The sequence below is a fragment of the Gymnodraco acuticeps genome, unplaced genomic scaffold (genome assembly GCF_902827175.1).
Source record: "Gymnodraco acuticeps unplaced genomic scaffold, fGymAcu1.1, whole genome shotgun sequence".
In the NCBI taxonomy this organism is placed as follows: Eukaryota; Metazoa; Chordata; class Actinopteri; order Perciformes; family Bathydraconidae; genus Gymnodraco; species Gymnodraco acuticeps.
Window position 1 is genome coordinate 4,292,356 of NW_022990699.1, and position 22,385 is coordinate 4,314,740.

Consider the following 22,385-nt stretch of genomic DNA (forward strand, 5'->3'; position numbering starts at 1 on the left):
GTAAATCCCATCATGACCTCGGCACAGCCAAAGATCAGAATGGCAATCTGGGGAGGAGGAGAAGGATGGATTCAAGTGCCTACAGTAGAGTAAGAGTTTGCAGCTGCTCATTGTGTAAACATGTAACATTAGTTTCTGTGGCTCTGGATTGTGTGATTTGTTACCCCAACATCTCTGGGCTCTCTTTGGACGAAGCGATGCAGCGGTTTGCTGGACATCAGCACCTCTTGGTCTGCTGCCTTGTTCCCATCCTTTGCTGTTGATCTCTCTCTTGTTGTTGACTCAGTTCCCTCCATTGCAACACTGTTTTAGGTTGTGGGAGGAGAGAGAGAATCAAAACAGATTTTACTCTACAGCTAAGCAGATTTAAAGAGGCAGAATGACTTCAGCTGCATGCTAGAAGCAGGGATATTTACAAAAACATGAAGGGACCCACCTTGTTTAAGCTGTTCTTGCAGAGAAGCAGTGTGCGTGATAACGGGAAGAGAAGGTTGTGGGTGGAAAGAGGAAATGGGGAAATGTGAGACCTTTTCCTTTTTTTTTTTATTAAGGGGAGGAGCTGCACACTTTATTTGAAATGTACAGGCTCCTATCAGTCATCCAGGCAGGGGGGTATCATTTACTGCAATGTAACGTAAGAAGCTGACATGCACTCGCGGCATAGGCCTACAGTACAGCGGACCACTTTATTGATTAACACTCATGGTGCTCTCCGCTCTCTCTCTCTCGCTCTCTCTCTCTCTCTCTCTCTCTCTCTCTCTCTCTCTCTCTCTCTATCTATCTCTCTCTCTCTATCTCTCTCTCTCTCTCTCTCTCTCTCTCTCTCTCTCTCTCTCTCTGAGTGAGTGTGTGAGGAACGGTCGGTTTTTCACACGTTTTCTACTAATATATTTATTGTTTTATGTTTTGTGTATTGTTTATATGGTTTAAACCAGGGGTACTCAAATACAAATCTTAAAGGTCCAAAATAAATGTTTCAATAAGACAAAGGTCCGTTTATTACGGTCATTCAAACTTTTAAACAATTGCAACAAGATTCTTAACACGAGGTTGCAAAAACAAAAATAATCTGTATGCAGCAGTTTTCATTGTTATTGTTTCTGTGCTTGACCCCTCAGAGTCGCAGTGTAAGAGCTGCACAGTTATGAATAAAGGCAGCTGCACCCTCTTTCATTCAGCATTCCCATTATTGCTTTATAAATGTCTTGCCCCCTTGTGTGTCCACTGAGGTTCGTCAGGCCCAACACATCTTCAACAAACTCCCCCTTTGCCTCATCATAAAAACTCACAAACACCAGCAACTGAGCATTGTCAGTGGTGTCAGTGGACTCACCCACAGCTAAGGAAATGCACTGCATTTTTTATTCCATCACAAAGCTGATGAATCAAATCACCAGCCAGTATTTATGTTCTTCTGGTTGCTGTGGAATCTGAGAGGGGGATTTGCTTGATTTGACCTGTTATTTCCTCTTTTTGTTTGCCTTCAACATGGTCTCCATCACTTCAGTCATGCATTATGTTATACTGCAGTTATTATCCAGTGGAAAGTCCTTACCTACCGGCCTAGTTAAATCAAAGTGGTTACTTTTTTTTGGCTGGGCAGTGTAGTTTTAAACACCGTCTTATTTGACTTTCTCAGGACTTAAAACTGTTTTTTGGGGGCAGACCCCCTCAAAGAAAAAAATATATTTACACACGTAAGGTCATCATCTTAATAGTTGTGTATGCTCATCCGTGAGCAGAGCATCAAGTTGACATGTCTATTACAGCTGAATGCGGCGATTACCATCTTGTTCAGCGAAACGCCTCACAAACGTATTAAGATCAACAGCTTTAGTGCGTTTTGATTCAATGCTGAGTACAGCCAAACTGACAGTCTCTTCTCTGTCATTGTAGACCGCAAATACCTCATTCCTTCAGTGCTTGGGTCCGAATGCTTCTCGTTTTGCGCCGTCCAGTTAAAAATGAAATCGCCGCCAAATCGTATGTCCACGCTCGCGCCAGGACCGGGGGAGGGGTTACATGACGTGCATCTTGTGCTGCATTCACTTGCACTCGGACATTAGAGACTTTCTCTCATAAATGTCCGATGAGCCACAACTTTTCTTTCAAAACAAAGCTGCCAACTGGGGTGGCAGCTGGGGTGGCAAGGCCTATTTTTAGGGTGTCAGTTGCCACCCCGGTAGGTGAAACTAGGCTACTAGCTACAGTACAGATGGAACTAGATGAGCTGTTAACTCTCGCTCTGAATTTTTTTTGTTTTTGTTTTAATTCTCGCTCTGACTTAGACAGGTTGAAAGAGACACACATTTTTCCCACCCGCATTCCGCGAAGACCCGCCCTACTGTGCCTCTGATTCGCAGATTGTTTGGGGGGGAAAACGCTGACTGGATGCTGAATGTGATTGGACCAAAGCGTTGACACACACAGGTGGAACACAGTGGAACAGTCAGACATGCAGAGCGCTGTTTGCAGTGGACATAGCGGAGAATTTTGACTCGTTGCGAATGCGTTGTGGCGATGTCTCACATATAATACAGAGAGATCATACATATGAAAAGTATAATTTGCTCAGAGTCCGGAGACAGTGGTGGTTCGGTCCGGATCCGGACCGGAGTCCGTAGTTTGAGGATGCCTGGTTTAAACGTTTGATTGTTGGTGTTTTCTCGTGGTTTGGGTGTGTGTGACGCAGTTGCGGCATGGACTATGCCCGGCTGAGCCGCAAACATGGTTTTAAAATGTCTCCGATGACACCGTGCTCGGTGGAGGAGTGCAGCCTGGCTGTGGGGGCATTAGTGGGGCACGGCAGCATTAGATCTGCGGCTCGGATGAACGGCGGGGTGGTGATATTTGTGGACACGGAAGGGAAAGCGAACAAGGTGGTGGAGACCGGGATCGTTGTGAATGAAACTTTCATATCCGTGTCTCCACTAACCACCCCTGCTACAAGGGTTATGATTTCGAATATCCCGCCGTTCATACGGGATGACTTCCTGGTGAGAGAGCTGTCTAATGGCGCATTTCCACTGCAGCGGGTAGTCCCGTTTAAGCGTCCTTAATCGTCCTCAAGCAGCCAGGCCAGTTTTTGGTGGCCTTTCCATATAGCGTGGCACCGGCTAGCGGGTACATTTTCCCTCTTTTCCGGCCCCATAAAATCGTGGTTCTATCAGGCCAGGGCCAGGGCTGAACTAGTGACGTCAACACTCTCGACTGCTGATTGGTCAGAGAGAATCGTCACAAGATCGCGCACGAGATCATCCCGAGCGTCGCATATATATCTAGAAGCAAGCTTGCAGCATTTTTATACACAGCATTTTTGTAAACGGAGGAGCTACAAAAATGGCAACGTCAAAGAAAAAGCAAACCGTGGTCGACCGAGGAGGGGTGACGACGTTCCTACATCTCATTGGGGATGATCAAATCCAGCGGGAGCTCGACGGAACAACTCGAAATGTGAACAAAAAAAAAAGCCGATCGCCCCGCCTACACGGCGTTGCTACCCCAGGTCCTAAACTGTAATGGAAAATGCGCCACTGCCTCGGACGGCCAGCGAAAGCAGCCCGAGGCCTGAGCGAGGACGCGTAGGGACGCTTAAACGGGGCTACCCCGCTGCAGTGGAAATGTGCCATAAGTACGGCAAGATAGTGTCTTCCATCAGGAAGCTGTCCTCGGGCTGCAGATCTCCACTGCTAAAACATGTTGTGTCTCACAGGAGAAGTGTCCTCATGATTTGAGCAAAAGAGACGAGGAACTTAATTTGGTTGCTAAGTCTAAAGTTGGATGATTTTAATTATGTAATGTTTGTATTCGGGGCCTGTCAAGTGCTTCAAATGCGGGGAGGAGGGGCACTTGGGCAGAGCGTGTCCGGAAAAAATAAAAATAAAAAGCAGGGGGAGGAGGAACAAAATAAAAAACAGGAGGAGGAAAAAAATACAAAACAGGAAAAAAATCAAAAAGACACTCCTGCTGCAGGAAACCCCACTGAGGGGCCCCCGAAGCTGGGTGAGAGTCCCTCAAAGCAAGCTGAGAGTCCCCCAAAGCCCCCAACGAAGATTGAGGGTCCCTCAAAGCCTCCAAAGAAGGCTGAGGGTCCCCCAAAGCCTCCAAAGAAGGCTGAGGGTTCAGAGCTCCCTAAGCAGGACAAGGAAAACTCTGGGGAAAAAAAGACTAATGAGAAAAATAATGAAAAAAGTGACCTTTTGGTTGATGTGGGGAAAAAGGTTGTCCCGAATGAAGCAGTGGAGACGGTAGAACTCTCTGCATCCGCTGCAAGTGAAGAGAACATTGAAGCTCAAGCTTGTACAAAGAAAAGAAAACAAAAAGAGAAAGTCTCTCAGGCCAAGAGGGTGGCAGTGAGTGAGGAGGGAGAGAGAGAGGAGGAAACGGTGGAGGAGGTGAAGGAGGCAGAGGAGGAGGAAAGTGAGGAAGAATTGATGGAGGAGGATGAGGAGGATGAAGAAGATGAAGAAATTGAGGAAGAGGACTGTGAGGCCAGCCAGCCTCTCACCGTCTCACAACTTAAAAGTCCGTTTTTTAAAGTGCAGCAAATCAAAGCTTTTCTTAAAGAAACAAAAAACAAAAGAGGAGTAAAAATAGAAGAGTTTTTTACTGACAAAAGCTTGTTTTTACAGTCAGTGAAAGCTCAGATGCATCTTTTTACTGAGCAGGAGTCTTATCGCTTGAAGGTCCTGAAAGGGAAGTTACAGCGAGAGATTTTAAATGAAGAAGAAAAGGTCATGCACGGCAGTTAGGATGATGGTTTTAACATACTTGTTGTTCTTAAGCGATGTGTCTCTCCTCACATCCTTTTTAATGAGTGATTTTAAAGTGTGCACTTTAAATGTCAATGGAGCTAGGGATGTGGGGAAGAGGGCTTGTATTTATGAGCTTTTAAAATAAAAAAAAGTAAATGTAGCAATGCTACAAGAAACGCACAGTGACACTTTAAACGGGACGGACTGGAGGAGAGAGTGGGATGGGGAGGTGGTTTTAAGTGCTCTTAGCAGCACCAGTGCAGGAGTGGCAGTCTTGTTTGCTAAAGGTTTTATCCCCAAGTCACACACAGTGGAAGAAAGAGTAAAGGGCAGACTGCTGGTGGTGAGAGCCAACTATGAGCTTTTTAATCTGGTTTTTATCAACGTATACGCTCCTAATTCAGGTCCTGCCAGAGTTCAGGTTTTAAACGAGCTCAGCGCTGTTTTAAGTGAGTGTGAACCAGAAGAGTTTTTATTTTTAGGGGGAGATTTTAACTGCACACAGGATGACGAGCTAGATAGGAACCATAGGGAACCTCATGCTGCATCCAAAAGAGCCATGACACAGTTAATAGCAATACATAGTCTATCAGACATCTGGAGAGAGCATCACACACATCACAGACAGTACACATGGGTCCACACGAGGGAGAACCTTTTATCAATGGCTAGGCTAGACAGGTTTTTATTGTTTTAAGCACCATTTGAATGTTTTTAAAAAGTGTGCTATATTGCCTGTTGGGTTCTCTGACCACTCCCTTGTGTTGTGTGATGTTTTATTGCCAACATAAAAGCAAGGTTTTTATTTATTTTTGCCAACTATGAGCTTTTTAATCTGGTTTTTATCAACGTATACGCTCCTAATTCAGGTCCTGCCAGAGTTCAGTTTCTAAACGAGCTGGACAGGCCCCTGACTGAGGAGGAACTGTGTGAAGCACTCAAGAGCATGCAGGGCCCCCTGGAATAGATGGCCTCCCCCCAGAGTTCTACAAGACATTTTGGGACTTTTTAAAAGAGGATTTAATGGACCTTTTTAATGAAAGTTTTAATGACTCTTTCCTCCCTCTGAGCTGCAGAAGAGCTGTTTTAACACTCCTTCCGAAAAAGGCGACTTAGAGGAAATAAAGAACTGGAGGCCCGTCTCTCTGCTGTGCACCGACTACAAGCTGCTGTCCAGGGCCCTGTCCTCCAGGCTGAGGAAGGTGATGGACCAGGTGGTAGACCAGACCCAGACCTACTGTGTGCCCGGCAGGTCAATTGTTGACAATGTGTCACTAATTCGAGATATTTTGGAAGTCTCTGGTTCATTGGGTTTCGACACTGGTCTGGTTTGATTGGACCAGGAAAAGGCTTTCGACCGGGTTGAGCACCGTTACCTGTGGAAGGTGCTGGAGAGGTTCGGCCTCAGCCAAGATAAAGGTGATGTATGTGAACATTGAGAGTGTGCTTAAGATAAATGGCGGTCTGTCTAGACCAGAGGTGCCCAGTACGTCGACCGCGGTTGACCGGTCGACCGCGGGGGCACTGCTGGTAGATCGCGAGTCATTCATACAAAAAAAGATCCAGTTCCGTTAAAATAGACAAAACAGGTTTTGTTCCCCTCCTCCCTTGGCCTCCCTGCCACTTAATTCAGGAGTTTACTTGATTGACAGAAAAAGCGACCTATCGCTTTCCAGTCTGTTAACCCAGAATGCAAAGCGATACAAAATCAGTCAAGTGCCGGGAAAACTCAAATTAAGTTAAAGAGACTAACAAGAGACAAACAACAAAATGAGTGCGGGACCGAGCAAAAAGCTAAAGACAAACCACTTCCACACAGAATGGGAGGAAGAATATTTGTTTGTGATGTCACATTCAATTAAAGGTTATTTGCCTTATTTGTAAAGCAAGTGTCGCTCTGCCAAAGAAAGGTAACGTGGAGAGGCATTATCGGAGTGTTCACAAGGCATATGACAGCGACTTCCCTCCGAGTAGCGAGTTGAGAAAGGTCATGTATTATTGCTACAAAAACATTATCTCGCAGTCTTAGTGTCGCCAACTCGTTTCTAACATGCAAAAAGACAAACAAATGCGTCTATTCTTTCACACACAGTGACGTCACGAGCTACCCACAATGCAACGCGCGCCATATATATATATTAGGGCCGGGACTTTAACGCGTTAATTAAGATTAATTAATTACACAAAAATTAACGCGTTAAAAAAATTAACGCATTTTAATCGCACTTATTTTTGCACCGCGGAACGTTTCTCACTGGATGAGTTTCAGGCGTACCGATTATACTGGAGCACCAACTAACGTTCATGACTTCAGACAACAACAAACCACAGTGAACAACAGTGGGAAATGTTGTTTTAAAAAACGGACGGATGGAAGCGTCGATAAGAGCACGGTTGTGTGCAAATTATGCAAAAAGGAATTCGCATATCACCGCAGCACATCAAGCCTCAAGTATCACCTCAATGCAAAACATATAGCAGCTAGCGTGGAAGCTAGCGTGGACGTTAGCCTCTTTTATCGCGTTCACACCAAAAAGAGCCGGTACTAAAATTAATTAATGAGAACCTTTTTACCCCCACGAAAGTCCCTGCTAGAGAGCAGAGAGCTGCTAGAGAGCAGGGACTTTCGTACGGCTCTCTTGTGAGAAAATAGCTATATGTCTGATTGGCTGGGCGGATTGCAAACCACGCCCCGTAAAACTCCCAAAAAGTTTTGTGAAGCCGCCATTTTATTATCCTCGCATTAGCATTATTAGCATTAGCATTAGCCCAGCGCAGAAACGCAGAGAGACTAATTTATGGCAACACAAAATAAAACATGGGAGCGGTGGAGATGAGGAGGTGTCGGCGTTCTGGCGATTTACTCGGAAGGCCAGTCCCCAACTCCGGGGACTTCCGGCCGGGGACTCCGGGTGGCAGTATACGCCGTGAAGTGGTTTGCGGCCTGCCAGTAAACCCAAAGCAGAAGAAGAACAAGTGACGTCAGCGGCTTCATTTGCCTAATCCTCCCTCAGGGATTTATTCCAGTGTGAACGCGATCTGTATTTAGTTCATGCGAACTAAAGAGTTCACATGAACTAAGTTCACATGAACCTTTGTGGGAAAAGTACTGCAGTGTGAATGCGCCTAATGGTATACTAAAATCCATGTGAAAAAAATTGCTTCTCACTGTTCTTAGGTCAAATATTTATATGCGATTAAAAATGCGATTAATTTCGATTAATTAATTACAAAGCCTCTAATTAATTAGATTAATTTTTTTAATCGAGTCCCGGCCCTAATATATATGTAAATACGCCATTTTTCTGGAGGTGCCAATATCCTGGAGATGCTAATATAAACAGCTAGCTAACGTAGCAAGGCAGAGCGCACTAGGTTTTTTTCCTGAATTAACGACCGAAGAAATCGCTGCATGTCTTCGGATTACATCTCTGGACTTGAGGGGTGTGCTCTAGGTCGTTACCAGCGTAAACTAGAGCTGTGTGGGTTGTCGGATTGCCCTTACAGACTGCCTGCAGATGTATGGAAAAACGATCCTCGAAAGTGGCCTTCGGTCGATTTTGGCAGCATCTACGTCTATCTTCTGGAAATACCCCACTTGTCATAATAATATTATCATGCCAATGCATACATGTGGTATTTTTAGAATTGACTATATTGATTAAGGCAATAGACTATGATATTCTGCTTGTACCTCGCGTGAAATGGCGGATACCGGAAGTACGGTGTCGCCCTCGGCCCAAAACCCGTATGTGTGTGTGAAAGAATGGTCGGTGTATTTTCGACCTTTCCAATCCAGACGAGATCTCTCTCCCCCGTCTGTGTGCGAGGGGGCGGGGCAGTTTACACACACGCGGCTGCTACAAGCAGCAACACATGGCGGAGAGTAGCGCTCCAAGGTGTGGTTAAATGTTACCCGTCTTGAGGTGGACAATGCTCCTTGCCAAGAGTGTTTAGCATGTAAGGGCGGTAACACGAGCAATTTATCTAAACATTTAGCAAAAGTGCACCACATTCAGACGGAGGAATGCACCGGGTTCCACCGTCTTTCTAGTAGCTCTGTAGCCCCATCCACGAGTAACGTTTCCACGTCAGGTGTTATGTATGCTAGCAGCAACACACCGAGTTAACTCAATTATACAAACATGGGTTAATGATTAGAGGTAACTGAGTTATTTATTTTGTTAAAGTTTCAGCTATTCTGTTTACAGTTCTGTCATCAGATTATTTAATACGATTTGTTAAAACATTGTTATTTCTTTTGATGTGAAATATTATTTATTTTATTTAAATAAAAAGCTATGTTAATTTAGTAAACAATTTGTTATTTTAATAATATATGTATTTTTGAATCAAGTATTAATCTTTATTGTAGGGCCGGGACTCGATTAAAATTAATTAAATTAATCTAATTAATTAGAGGCTTTGTAATTAATTAATCGAAATTAATCTCATTTTTAATCACATGTAAATATTTGACCTGAGAACAGTGAGAAGCAATTTTTTTCACATGGATTTTAGTATACCATTAGGCGCATTCACACCGCAGTACTTTTCCCACAAAGGTTCATGAGAACTTAGTTCATGAGAACTCTTTGAACCTGGGGGTGGATTAGGCAAATGAAGCCGCTGACGTCACTTCTTCTTCTTCTGCTTTGGGTTTACTGGCAGGCCGCAAACCACTTCACGGCGTATACTGCCGCCCAAAGTCCCCGGCCGGAAGTCCCCGGAGTTGGGGACTGGCTTCAGTAGAAGCTGCTGGGAGTCCCAGCAGCTTCTACTGAAGCCTTCCGGGTAAATCGCCAGAACGCCGACACCTCCTCATCTCCACCGCTCCCATGTTTTATTTTGTGTTGCCATAAGTTAGTCTCTCTGCGTTTCTGCGCTGGGCTAATGCTAATAATGCTAACGCGAGGATATGGCGACAATGGCAGCTTCACAAAACTTTTTGGGAGTTTTACGGGGCGTGGTTTGCAATCCGCCCAGCCAATCAGACATATAGCTCTCTTCTCACAAGAGAGCCGTACGAAAGTCCCTGCTCTCGAGCAGGGACTTTCGTGGGGTGAACTAATTTTAGTACCGGCTCTTTTTGGTGTGAACACGATAAAAGAGGCTAGCTTCCACGCTAGCTGCTATATGTTTTGCATTGAGGTGATACTTGAGGCTTGATGTGCTGCGGTGATATGCGAATTCCTTTTTGCATAATTTGCACACAACCGTGTTCTTATCGACGCTTCTATCCGTCCGTTTTTTAAAACAACATTTCCCACTGTTGTTCACTGTGGTTTGTTGTTGTCTGAAGTCATGAACGTTAGTTGGTGCTCCAGTATAATCGGTACGCCTGAAACTCATCCAGTGAGAAACGTTCCGCGGTGCAAAAATAAGTTTGATTAAAATGCGTTAATTTTTTTAACGCGTTAATTTTTGTGTAATTAATTCATCTTAATTAACGCGTTAAAGTCCCGGCCCTACTTTATTGTCTTCATTGTTAGTTTCCACATGCCTAAAACAACCTCAAGCTAAATCTAAAAGTTGATGGCTATATAAGAGTGTTTGAGAAATTGTGCAAGGCATACAGTAATAGTCTGAATAGTCGATTTGTCGTTTAATTAATCAATAGATTAATCGATTATCAAATTAGTCGTTTGTTGCAGCCCTATTATCCCATGTATAAATACAACGTGTTATTCAGCAACCCTTGCAATTTGGGATTTTATTTTTGGTTGGTAGACCTCGGTTAATGTGACCAGGGGGATAAGACAAGGCTGCTCGATGTCAGGCATGTTGTTGCATGTTGTTGCACTGGCAATAGAACCCATGCTACACAATATCCGCTCTTTTAATGAGGGCCTGTTTTTACCTGGTTTTAATACACGTTAAAAGACTATCTGATGATGAGATGGAGATGCTGCGGGAGTATTCCAACAGGAAGGAAACCCCTGACGAAGGGGACCCTTTTCCGGACATTGGGATTTTAGCAGACCAGGATGGACTCAAACACAGACTTCATGCAGACTTCCACATGCTTAATGGGAAAGGTTTTTATAGACTGTACTCTGGCCCTGAACAAACAGAAACTAAGCGAGAGGAGAGACACGGTGTGGAAACAGAGGCTTAACGTCCCGGGGGCCTGTGAACCAGTATGGAGGCTCTTCTACAAACCTCCACTGAACAAGCGGTCAGGAGACCTGCAGTGGAGGATCCTCCACGGGCCCTGGGCGTTAACGCCTTTGTGTCGAAGATAAACCCCACCGTGTCCTCCGAGTGTCCGTTCTGCACTCACAGAGAGACAATCACTCACTGCTACCTGGACTGTCACAGACTGAAGCCTCTTTTTAATGTTTTAAAAACTGTGTTTTTAGACTGTGGGGAGGTTTTTACAGAGACTGCTTTTATTTGTGGTGCTGGCTACAACAAACAGAATGCAGGGAAGTGGGAACTGTTGAATTTTATTGTGGGGCAGGCAAAAATATCGATCTACAAAAGCAGGAAACACTAAATAAACAGTACAGCCGGTCAGCAACTCAATCAAATGTTTTTATCTTTGGTAAAGACACGAGTGAGCGTAGATTTGAGATTTCACTGTCTGATTAGAAACATGGAAGAGTTTTTAACCCGGTGTTTCACTACAGCTGTGTGCTCTGTGGTGGGGGAGGAGCTCACTTTTAACTCTGTCTTTGTGTAAGGAAAGAAAAAAAGGGAATTTCTCTCTCAATGTAAATAAGCAAATAATTTAGAAATTTGAAATTCTAAATAAAAGTGTTTTTTAAAAAATCTAAAAAATCTCTCTTTCTGCCTCGGTCTCTCTCTCACACACCCACAACTTCCATTGACGTCTTTTTAATTAATGCATTTTAAATCCCGTTATGAGCAGAACATGTCCACCTTCTCTCCCCCCCCCCTCTCTAACACACACAGCGAGCCCTCCTATCTGTTATTAGCTCTCAAACTGATCATTCAGCTAACCTGGCCTCACTTTGTCTGTGAGTAAACAACTCTAATAAAACAAGTACTCGACAGAGTAACAAATGATGAAGGTCATTCCAGGCCAGCAGCACACAGTAAGTAAGCACATCAGAAACTACACACAGCTAACGGGAAGCTCACCACACAGTAGCGTCAGAGAGAGAAGTGGGTGTGTATTTCACTCTCCCTATTAGTAGAGGAAGGCCTGTGGTCAATAATCATGTCGTATAATTTCCCACCAGCCTTCAGGTCCTCCACAACATTAGAATCAATAGATATTTAGCTCGCAAACTAGCTGCGGAAGTTATGCACTACGAAAGATAGGTATCAGAAAACCCTAACCTATCAAAGGGGGGCAGGGGCGGACTGGGAGGAAAAAGTGGCCCGGGGATTAATTGACAGACAGGCCCACTTAATGCGCGGCATGTATCGGCCGGCCGGCAACGAAAGTAGCTATGTTACTTAACAAAAAAACCTATGCATTTTATGTTATTTTGGACCATTATTCATATAGTAATCACATTACCTGAGCCCTTGAGTTGCCTAGAGCAAAAATAGTTACAGCATATATTTATTCATTTTAATGTTAACAGATAATTGATGCAATAACATTTGGACCCAATTTGCCTGACTTGACACATGGAATAAAACATGGGCGTAGGAAGCATCCTCAATGTGGGTGAGACAATTTAACAGGGGGTGTGGGCAGGTGGTGGACCTCACCTCCTCTAGGGGGGTCCGGGGGCATGCTCCCCAGGATTTTTTTTTTTTAAATGTTGAAGTTAAATGCATCAATCTGGTGCACTTTGAGAGCAAAATTAGGGACTAAATCTATGGATACATCTCTCAACACCTATATGAAACAGAACTGTAAACAGATTTACTTTTTCTTTCAACATTTATTTGAACAGCAAGTGGAGGCAAAAGTGACTGCACCCAAAACAATAAACCTGCTAGCTAACTAGCCTAAACTCAGTAACAGAATGTGGGCAACACGTTCTTCTCCACAGCCGCGCGACCTCTGAGTCAGACGTCACTTCCCCCTTTTCTATCCTACGGGTACAGCCACTCCCCCTGAACCCCGTTTCCCTGCCAACTCCTCTCCTATGCAAGCCCCTCCCTCTGAACCCAGGGCTCGCTACAATACTGTATACTGTAAACACAAACTATACAAAAACAGTTGCTACGGGCCTGATGTGTGAAAGTTAAACTATCTGATAGATAGAACATAGGGGTGTGGCCGGAACACTTACAAATGTGGGCCGGTAAGATTTAGGCAAAGAACATTTAAAAAATATTTTTGGCCCACGCACAGCGCCGGCCCACCGGGAAAACTCCCGGTATTCCCAATGGCCAGTCCGCCCCTGAAGGGGGGCAAGGGCAAGACAGGGCCCTCATCTGATTGGTCAATTCCTTCAAAGTTTTTCACCAAAGGAAGCCACTTTCTTGTGGCCTCCTCTGGACCGTGGCATTATACATCAATGCATTAGGGCACCAGTGAGTGCAATATCGTGTTTCACCAACCGTGTTGAACCCTAACCTATTTAAGCGTCTTTGAGTTGTGAAAAGCGATATATAAATAAAATGCATTATTATTATTATTATTAATAATGTCACACCGGTGTGATCATTCTATAATACACAACTTAAGCCTGGGGAGAAATGCTAACGCTACACAACCCAGTCTCATGGCATTTCGTGTTCACCAACACGATTTTTAATCTATTGATTCATGTTCACCACGATTTCCCCCTTTTTTTCGTGTTGCACAGCACGATTTTAAAAGCAATGTATTTCTACTGGTCATGTGTTTCGTGCCTGCAGCACGTCTTTTTCTCCGGTCGGGTCGTGGAAGACTGGAAGCTGTGTGGTTCATAAAAACATGTTCTTACTCAATATCAAGCCGCAATTATTGCTTTTATTTTAAATCGTATAATTTTGGACTTTTGTTGCCGTCTGTGAGGAATATAAATGGGGCTCAGAGCCTCAGAATACTGAAATCTGTATTTTTAAAATATTTTTTTCCTTCTAATTTGTTATTCTTTTCAAAATAACACACTGTTATTTACTCACCAATAACACACAATTATCCTTGCTTTTATTTATTGGTTTAATTCCATAATCTCTGGCTTTTTTGGCATCCAACTGAATTTCAAATTAAAAATAACCGGAAACAGACGTAGGCCTCTAGGAGTTTAGGATGGCCGAAGACACTACACTACTCATAGAGCGTCAAACAGCTGTTTGAAATGGAACGGAAACCAGGCCAGACTATCCAAAACTGGAATCGAACGCCCCCCCCAGAACTACACGCTAGCTATTGTGTTTCGCAAAATGTTCTATGGGACGTCTCTACTGAACGTTTTCGTTTTTCCCACAATTAGAAGTTGCCAGTATTAAACACATTGGTGTTATCAAATGTAAAACATATAATTAATAAATGGGTGAAAATCGCTTGTGTCCATAATGCGCAGCATTAATATATACCCACATGACAGCTCATTGTTACTTTGTAAACTCCACTACAATTCAGAGGTTAACCTGGTATTTTTACTCCACTACACTTATTTGAGTTACTTTGCAGATTCTGATTAATGATGTGAAATATAAACAACCCTTAAATCAGACTTTAGTTACACCTGAGTAAAATTCAGGTAAGGTGATTGTCAAGTCCGAACAATCAGGAGAGATATTTGATAGTTGGTGCCAGGGTGGGAATTTCACAACGGCCAAGACGGCCATGGCCGTCGTTGCCCCGCACTTTGGCCGTGATGCCCTGTGAAAAAAAATGCAATTCACGGCCAAAGTGGCCTTTGTGCCCCTGTCAAAAGTTCCAGTGTAAACAACGCTAGTGAAGTCATACTAGTGCGCGCAGTAGGATAGTCCCGTGCCTGTGGATCAGAGCGATTGCTCTGCTGTGATTGTTCCGTCAGACATGCCGTGTAAACAATGCTAGTAAAGTCATATTAGTGCGCGCAGTAGGATAGTCCCGTGTCTGTGGATCAGAGCGATTGCTCTGCTGTGATTGTTCCGTCAGACATGCCGTGTAAACAATGCTAGTAAAGTCATATTAGTGCGCGCAGTAGGATAGTCCCGTGTCTGTGGATCAGAGCGATTGCTCTGCTGTGATTGTTCCGTCAGAAATGCCTGTAGGGGCCCGACAGCCTCCTCCTCAGCCGCGGGAGCAAGACAAGCACAGGTAAGCAAGCGGACCAAGCTGTTTTGATATGATTTAACTGAAGTATGTGGTAGTATTTGAAAGGACTTAACATTTACGTGTTTATAGAAAGTACTATTGATAGGTAATTACCATTGTATTAGCCTATTTAAAGTCGACTCGTTACATTTTGTCATGAAAACTAGCGATAGCTAGCTAGTTTGGATAGCGCTAACGTCTTCCCTTCAAGGGGTCTACATCTAGTGTTGCTTCTACAAGCTAGCAGATAGCTGTCACCTTTGAATCTAGTATTTTTCTTGCTAAGCGGTTTTGATATAATACATGACTGACTTATGTGGTTTATGGCTGAACTTAACGTAGACCTGTTTAGTCTTCTCAAGCACCAACTTGGTGCTTGAGAAGACTAAACAGAGACGTGCACACATAGACTCTAGGTAGTGCTTGAGCACCTGCCCGTTTTGCCTTCAGGACAGCAATGTGCAGGGCAGCAATTTTTTTATTTTAGAGTGTACTGTATGTGGCTCATGGTAACATCGATCAATTCTGGATTAAAAGCTTCTAATATATACAACAATGCCCCAAATGCGCGTTGTAATTTTGTCAGACATGCCCACACGTGCCCCGCGGCACTCCCGCACGTGCTCTGGCTGCAGCCCCTCCCTTCCCTGCTCTCAACGTGAACGCGCAGCGCGCAGAGCTGACAGTAGTCAGTCAGACAGGCCACGGCGGGTGTGTGGTGCAGCAGCACGCAGCAACACGATTAAAAGTGCCCTAGTGACGACCAAGTGAGTAACCACCAGGTAACAAATACAACGAGTGTATTGTTTAATCCCCTAAATCAGATGCCAAACTAAACTATACAGGGTTCGTACGGTCATTGAAAACCTGGAAAAGTCATGGAAATTCAAAATGCAAATTCCAGGCCCTGGAAAAGTTATGGAAAACAATATTTTCCCCAAAGTTTTGGAAAAGTCATGGAAATGTAACTAAAGTTGCATCAAATATAATTTACATTTTATCTAATCGCCGAAATAATCTGCGGTCGCGAGCTGTTATGTGCCATCATGACGCGCATGGTGTTCTTTTTTAATATATGAAGCGCGAACTGTGTGCTCGAGTCTTCTTGCCTGTCGGGCCGGCTGAACTCTGCTGCTCCGGGATGAGGGTCAGCTACATTATCTACGGTGTGTTTGTTAACCGTGCGGAGTCACTGTGGCACAGACTGACCCCTGATCCCACTGGAAGCGTCTGCGCTGCGACTGCACCGCGCTGCGACCGCGCTGCGACCTCCTCCTGCGTCCTAACCCACCAGGCGCGTTTCAAAACGTTGCGGAAGCAGAGCGTCGTGTGTGCAGCCTCGCAGTTGTTGGATGAACATTCCACTTCCTGCCTGCGCCGCGTCAAAAATAAGATTCATCCTATATTTTAGAAATTCCTTGCGGCGAGGAGCTTCTGGGACGCTTCGAGCCGCGGCGCAGCGCGGCGCAGCGTGTCTGGTGGAATAGCACCCATTGACTAGAGTGGCCGCGATCGCTAAAAACGCCGCAGCGCAACGCAGCGCAGACGCTCCTGGTGGGATTAGGGGGTGAGCCGCTGGTGAACAGCTGTTAGAACGGTCTGTTCAGGTGTTCAGAGCAGAGCGGCAGAGCGTGATGTGAACTGAAAAGTTTTTCTGTCGCAATATCATTGTCACTATCTGCTAACGTTAGCTTTAGCCTTCGTTTTCTAATAGTTTTTTTCATAGGCTATAAACAGAGGTGGTATAAGTATAGAGATTGTAGGCTACTAGAGTAAAAGTAGAAGTACTCAGAAGTACTCAGTACTCAGGCGTTTCTGTTATTATTACCTGCTGCTTTAGTTGTTCTGACTGCTAAAATCCTCTGTTATTCCTAATTTTAAAGCCGATATTCCGTGGGGTCGGGGGGCTCGGATCCTTGTCACCTTTTTCATACCTGATGAGTTTGCATCCCTGACTACAGTTGCTTTAGCGTGTAGAAGCTAGTAAGCCTACTATTTGATTTTTTTTATATAGGCATCTGCATCAGACAGCATGGTTATTGAAATAAATATATATGCAATTACGACATACAAGATGTGCCTTTAATAAATCTCACACTACTAAAGGCAGCCGGCGGTTCCACCAGGGGCGTCAATCCCGGGGGGGGGGGGGGGATTTCGTCCCCCCCCTAGCTTCAGATCGGACCCCCCTAAGTCATTTAGAATAATAAAAATAAATGTTAAAATAATTAATTTTTTGATAATAAATCAGTAAAATCAGGCAAAAATAAGAATTAAATAACATAACCCTAACCTAACCTAACCCTAAAACCTAAATAAAGTAACCAAAAACTGAAAAGAAACTAACAAAATCCGCCATTATCCGGCACATTTTTGCGCACAATTTCGGAGCGCACAATTTCGGCGCGACCGCCACGACGACTCAGAAGGTGCCCTTTTTTTTCTCTTGAGCACCTGCCCCTATACATGTCTGTGCACGCCACTGAGACTAAACATTTATCTTTTATTGACATGAATGGAAACGAGTAATAAAGTATATTCATTACTCGTTATTCTCTACTAATAGTTAATTAAAGACTGTATATTATGGCTATTTTGCACATCCCTTTCAAGATTTCAAGATTTTTAAAGGTTTATTGGCATATCATATACACAACTACGGTGTATGCAATGAATGAAAAACTTGGGTCACAGGTTCCTCAACAGTGCATTACAAGACATCTATATGCAGGTCCGCTGCAACTCTTACTACTTTTAAATCCAGGCTGAAGACTTTTCTTTTTGTCGCTGCTTTTAATTGAATTATTCATATCTTAGACTGCACTGTAACTTTTATCCATGTACTTTTTCTTTTAATGTTTATTTTATTAGCTTTTCTTTTTAATGACTGATTTTAAATGCCATTTTCTTAATCTCTTTCATTTTTTGTAAAGCACTTTGAATTGCCTTGTGTTGGAAAGTGCTATATAAATAAACTTGCCTTGCCTTGCCTTGCCTATATGTGTCTATACCTCCACCATTAAACTGTCATATTCTGCACATTTATTATACTATCTACATACATAAGAGTATAATTAATATGTATAATATCAGTTAAAATAAATGCTTCAACATAGTTAACATTGCAGGAAAGCAATATATTAGACGTTAAGTACTTTGTCAGGCTTAATATTTATCTGTAGATACCCCCAAAGCTTTTTTTCTTATTTAAAAGAAGACCTTAATCTAAAGTATTATTTAATGTTTAAATAAAGGTTAATTCGTTTTTCTCTTTTGCACCTCCTCCTATTAATATCTTCGTACATCCTGCACTAAACTGTTTTATTGTAGAGATCACTTATAGTATCTTCTTGATTTTTTATATTCTATATTTCTATCACAGACCTTCTACTTTCCCCCTATGAAAGTATGTACTCTTAATATTTTTTTAATCAAATATAACACATAAAAACAATAATTCAATAACGTGCTTTAACCACTAGGCGGTGCACACAAGGTACACACAGCCATAATAACTTTGTATTATTAGTGTAGGACACTTATGTATGTACAACATCTGAAGATGTGTAGTTTTATTCATGCTTTCACATAATTTTACAGCATATCGCTATACTATTTCTGAGGAGACCAACCAGAAGATGCATACTATTCTCCTGCCTGCAGGGAGGACACAGAAAATGTCAACAATGTCATTAAACTCAGTTGATGTGACCATGGATGCATTACTTAGTACAGGCCCAGAGGGACAATGAGGCAGCCACAATGTGCAACAAACACAACATTCATGGGGATATACTCAGGGTTTCCCACACATAGACTATACTTGGGCGGGCCGCCCAGGTATATTAACGGCCGCCCAAGTATATTTCGCGACCCATTTATTTATAAATTATTTTTTTTTATTCGTCCGTGACCACGACGCCATCTGCGATCGATTAACTTGTAGACAATGATCCCTCGCTCCCTTGCTCTGATCTCGCCTCCTTCTGGCCTGTTAAGTGGCCTGCCTCACACAGGGTGACTGGCTGTCCACATGATGTGGCCTGCCGACATGGCCACTGTCATACAGATCATAAATCAAAGCCCTTGATTGGTCTCTGTGTGTCATTCAAGCTCGGGATAACCTCAGCTCAGGTGAGGTAAAGCACTCTCTGAGTGTTTAGATAGTTAACTTAGTCTAAGTTCTCAGTGGGTCTCAAACGGTGTGGTCACCATTTATGTAAACACATATTTCCATTTGAGAGGGTAGTGATTGGTCTAATGGATAGTGAGGTGGGCTGAAGATCGGAAGGCTGTGAGTTCAAATCCCGCCAGGAACACCACCACTAGTGTGCCCTTGAGTAAGGCACTTAGCCCTTAGTTACTCCAGGGAGAATGTCCCTGTAATCGGTCATTATAAGTCGCTTTGGATAAAAGCGTCAGCTAAATGAAATGTAATGTGATTAGTAAAATATGCATGAATAAATAAATAAAAAGTTAACTAGGTGAAAAAGGTAAGATACACTTTTAAAACTTGTTGAGAGAAAACTAGTCTTTGCTGCTGCCTCAAAGAGGAGCAGGGGGAGAGGATGGAGAGGGGGGAGAGGAGGGAGACAGGAGAGGCTGATTCAGGAGCACAGACACACTCACAACTATAAATGAACCAAAACTAAATTAATAAACAAGTTTCAGTGTTTTTTTCATATTGGAAATGGTATGTTATTGGTTATGGCCTTGATTTTATGATTATTGAAATGTATACAGTTCTGTTAAATATAGGTGTTTCCATAGATCTAGTCTCTTTATTTTCCCCTCAAAGTGCACCAGATTGATGCATTTAACTCCAAAATAAAAAATAAAATCTTACCGGGGGGGCATGCCCCTGGACCCCCCTAGAGGATTTGAGGTCGACCCCCACTAAAAATCACATGGATAGGTTCCTAAATACATTAATAAATACATTTATTTTTTTAAATAGTAACCCATTTCCATATGTTCATGTGTGGGTAGTAGATTTAAACTATAGGGCTATCATTATGGACCCTGCCTGTACCTGTACCTGTTCGCTCTGCCATCGCGTGAAGGGTCTGCTAACAAGCGACCAACAGAAAGGTTAATGTTGTTGCACGTCACCTCAACCCCCCCCCGCTACCACCACCCCCCAAAGTATATTTCAGATCTGTGGGAAACACTGGCAGTTAATGGACCAGCACCAGAGGCATTCCCATACACACAGGCGTTGGAGCTGTTCTTCATGAAATCCCAGAAGGATGAAGTGCTCTGACAAACAGTGCCATCTTTGCGCAAAATGATTATACCGGAATGAAAAGTCAATAAATAATGTTGTTAAAACTTTTTTTTTTTTTTTCGCGCACCCCCCCCCCTTGCCACCACCCGCCCAAGTATATTTCATATCTGTGGGAAACACTGATACTGATAGCATTTTAAGAGAATTCTATGTAATCTAATCTCAAAATCAACACAGGATCAGAAGCTAATAAGCACACTGAAATGTGCTGATGCTGATCAGTTTGGTTACACAAATATAAATGTTAAACTGTAAGTAAAAGTATTCAATTGTACATTTTCTAATATAGGAACATAATGATTAATATTACTTATTTGATCATCTTTTGTACCTAAACTCTTAATCTTTTAGGCAATGGTGAAAGGCTCACATTATAGTTTATTTGTATTCAATATGTTGTAAATTCCTTCAGATTTAGTTCACTTCTAACTTATCTTAAATGTATGTGTACATCAGAATTCAATGCTAGGCTTTTAACTTGTAGCCTACTCAAAACTAAAACAAAGACCCCGATTAATTATTTGCTTGCCATCTAACAATGTGTTCAAAGTGGTACAGACTGTTATCTTTCTATGATAAACAATGATGATGAATCAATAGTGCACTGTCTGTGTGGAGTGGTCACTGTTAGTGTATAGATACAAATGTGTGTAATATAATCAGCAACCTGAGAATCATTTCATTTGATTGTTTATTTAGCAAAGACAATATACATTACATTTAGTGCACATATAAGCTCAACCTAAATCAAAAATATTTGTTTTTCACACATTCAAAGGCCCAAAGTGGGAACATGTTTCAAAGTCGTATAGATGAAAATGGTGAACTATATTGAAGTCATAAGCTTAAAAAAATAATGCTGGATGTTTGTGTCCGAGGATATAAAAAGCCAAATGTATTAAAACATACTGTAATTCTTCTAAAGTGGCAATCTCAGGTGGATCTGCTGTGCTGCAACTAAATCACAAAGCAGAAATATTTGCAGCTCAGTATATCAAATATATCAAATCAAATCAAGTTTTATTTATATAGCACATTTATAAACGATTTTTGGTCGAGCCAAAGTGCTGTACATATAATAAAATAGCCTACAGTAGAGATACTTTACAGCAAATACAACAGCAATGTTTGTTCAGAATATCAGTGTGAGAAAAACGACACCCTCTATCCTTAGACCCTCACATCGTACAAGGAAAAACTTCCGGAGAAAACCCACAGTTTAAAGGAAAAAATGGGAGAAACCTCAGGGAGAGCAACAGAGGAGGGATCCCTCTCCCAGGACGGACAGACGTGCAATAGATGCCGTGTGTATATAAGCTTTCCTTCAGATAATAGTGGCTACTTTAATCCCTTAAGTGCATGTCACATTATTTTTTTCTCACATGAGAAGACAGGAATCTTTTAGATTCCAAAACAAGCTTTAACAAAAGCAAATAAATGTGGTTATAATGCATTTCCTACTGCAGTAACATGTACTGTGCTAAGAGAAGAAGCTGGGGCTTAAAGATGAGCCTCTGGGTGTAACATTCACATGTGATATACTGTACAGGAGTTAGTGTGCTGCAGGAAAACCAGTGTTATGGATAATACTATAACGATAATACTTCACAAGGATGAGATTAAGTTGCAGTCGTGTCGGTCGGTGGAGCCGGGATGTGCCGGACAATAATCTGTTGAAGATACGGAGGGTGCATGTGTTAGGGAAGGAGGCGGTAACAGTGAATATAACTGATCAGATGTATTGTTTGTATTTGAGGTCCCATTTAGATGGTCTTTAGGACTCATTTATTTGTGTACTGGACATTATATCAATCATGATTCTATTATTTTATTGCATGTCTGTTTAATTGTTTAATACTGAAGTGATATCTGTCTCATGGTGTCGCTTTACTCTTTGTTAATGCTGCATCATTTCAATTAGGCTTTTCTGGTTAAATAGAAAGACATTACATTCTGGACTTTTATTCAGTCAGCAACTCTTTGAGTGACATTAACGTTATATGAATGAATTTGGGAGGGATTACTATCTGGAACTCACTCCCACAACCCATCAGAGACTGCACTGACCATACCTTCAAAAAACGTACACAATCTCACCTCTTCAATCTGGCTTTCTTTTAATGTGTGATGGTTGTTGTATTGCTTGATTTTAATTTGACTTTAACTATATTTATTACATTAC

The 22,385-nt window shown here is 42.6% G+C and overlaps 1 long non-coding RNA gene across 1 annotated transcript; it reads right to left on the reverse strand.

Moving 5' to 3' along the window:
- LOC117555806 lies at positions 1 to 511 on the reverse strand. The gene is made up of 3 exons (XR_004570448.1): positions 437 to 511; positions 165 to 303; positions 1 to 47 (listed from the first exon to the last, which is right to left on the reverse strand). It is a non-coding gene; the product is annotated as an uncharacterized LOC117555806 (long non-coding RNA).
- Between the last annotated feature and the right edge of the window lie 21,874 nt (positions 512 to 22,385).